Raw genomic sequence first — 2,699 nt, forward strand, 5'->3', positions numbered from 1 at the left:
TCCACATACATGTGCTGCAGGTACATGATTGAATGTATCTGAATAATAATTTTATTTTGCAATGTTGCATTATCTAATGTACTCCCTCTGTAGGTGTTTCACAAGATCATCCCAAAATGGATTCAGCTATGTTAGCCAGCTTGATAATGCCCACGATAAAAGCGGATCCTGGACTTCGTCTGCGGTGATAATTGCCAATATCCGTAGCCAAATGGGGTATACGCCCTCTTACCGTAAGGCTTGGATAGCTAAGCAAAAGGCGTTGGAGAAGATGCATAGTGGGTGGGACGCCTCATATAATGAAGTATGGCAGTGGTGTCAGGTGCTAGAGAGATACGTCCCAGGTGCCATCACAAACCTTGAAACGGAACATGCGTACTACAATGGCCGATTGCTACGTCGACGTCAAGTGTTCAAACGCCTATTTTGGACCTTTAAGCAATGCCGAGACGCATTTCTATACTGTAAACCGTTGGTACAAATTGACGGTACATTCATGTTCGGTAGGTATACTCATCGGCTATTGGTTGCAGTGGCACAGGACGGCGCTGAGAGAATTCTTCCAATTGCATTTGCAATAACACCGGGGGAGTCATCTGATGACTGGGATTTCTTTCTCTCTAGATTAAGGAGGCATGTCTGCCCCCAACCTGATATCTGTGTTATTTCAGATCGGGGCGCCGGTATACTAGCTGCATTTGATCGAGAGGGAAGCTTGTGGCAGCGCACACACCATAAATATTGCCTAAGACACGTTGCTTCGAACTACTACAGGCAATATCCATCCAAGAGCGAACGACGACAAGTGATCAACATGGGTATTTATTTTATAACTCTATTATTTCGTTTGTCAATTTGAATTAATTTTATTGGTAGAAGTGGTATAAAATATTCGCTATTATCTTCCAATTGGCAGGGTATGAAATAAATAAAGATCGTTTTCAGGAGATGTTGGCAATTTTACGATCCCAAAATGGAGAAGGGGCGGACTACCTTTGTAACATACGTTTCGAACAGTGGACACAAGCATACGATGGAGGCCTACGATATGGCCATATGACGTCGAACTTGGCTGAATTCATAAATTCTGTTCTTAAAGGAACGCGCCATCTACCGATAACATCGGTTGTGCGAGAGATATATTTTCGTTTGGCGGCGCTATTTCCAAAGCGAGCAGCAACTTATGCTGGCCAGATGCAGGGTGGCCATGTATGGTGCAGTAAGGTAGTTCAAGAAATTAACAAGGCGAAGGCAAACATCATGCACACAGTGTGTCACGATCGAGACAATTTATGGTTTCGCGTGACGGAGTTTGACAGACCGCACCAAGGTGTTGTTGGCAGGCAGTATCGTGTACACTTGCGAAACAGGACTTGTGACTGTGGGAAGTTTGATGTACTTCGTTATCCATGTGCTCATGTTATTGCAGCTTGCCAGAAACTTCGTCTGGATCTAATGAGTTATGTGGACGAAGTGTACAAACTAGAAAACATGTACAACATTTGGAGACATGTTTTCCCACCGGTCCCAGATGAACGTAAGTGGCCGCCCGTATCTCTTGCTCCTTTTAAGTTGTTACCGAATAGAGAATTGCGTCGCAAACCAAAGGGTCGACCTTGCTCCACTAGAATACGGAACAATATGGATATCCGAGAAACATCCAGTCAGCAGAAGTTGTGCGGATGGTGTAGGAACCCAGGCCATACAAGTCGATCATGCCCTAATCGCAATAGCTGAATGTAATTTTAGAAAAAAATATATTTTCTTCAATTATTAATTGATAATTGTATAAATTGTTAGTAAAATTATCAAATTAGTTTAATTTCTTAATTGTTAGTACCAGTCAAAACATTTTACCGATCTAACATTATGTAAAATTATATAAAATTATTAAGCCAAAAATTTTTCTTAATGGTTAGTAAAATTTATCAAATAATCTCAAATTATTAAGTCCAAAAATTGTGTTAATGGTTATTAAAGTGTTCAAAATATGTAAAATTATTAAGCCAAAAAATATGTAAAATTATTAAGCCAAAAAATTTAGGTTAGTTTAGGTTTTTAATTAATTTAGGTTAGGTTTAAGGTTTTAATTAATTTAGGATAGATTAGGGTTTTAGTTAATTTAGGTTAGGTTTAGGGTTTTAATTAATTTAGGTTAGATTAGCGTTTTAGTTAATTTATGTTAGGTTTAGGGTTTTAATTAATTTAGGTTAGATTAGGGTTTTAGTTAATTTAGGTTAGGTTTAGGGTTTTTAATTAATTTAGGTTAGATTAGGGTTTTTGTTAATTTAGGTTAGGTTTAGGGTTTTTAATTAATTTAGGTTAGATTAGGTTTTTAGTTAATTTAGGTTAGGTTTAGGGTTTTAATTAATTTATGTTAGATTAAGGTTTTAGTTAATTTAGGTTAGCTTTAGGGTTTTTAATTAATTTAGGTTAGATTAGGTTTTTAGTTAACTTAGGTTAGGTTTAAGGTTTTTAATTAATTTCTGTTAGATTAGGGTTTTTAGCCAATTTAGGTTAGGTTTAGGGTTTTTAATTAATTTAGGGTTTTTATTTTATTATATCAAATAATATCAAAATTTTCTTAAAAAATTTCTATGCGTATTACATCAAATAAATTTCTATTTTATTACATCAAATAATAAATTTAAATACGGCAATCAATGTCTATGACCGGGGGATTCGGTTCCACATGGCGG

Source organism: Gossypium raimondii, chromosome 1 (genome assembly GCF_025698545.1).
Source record: "Gossypium raimondii isolate GPD5lz chromosome 1, ASM2569854v1, whole genome shotgun sequence".
NCBI classification, from domain to species: Eukaryota; Viridiplantae; Streptophyta; class Magnoliopsida; order Malvales; family Malvaceae; genus Gossypium; species Gossypium raimondii.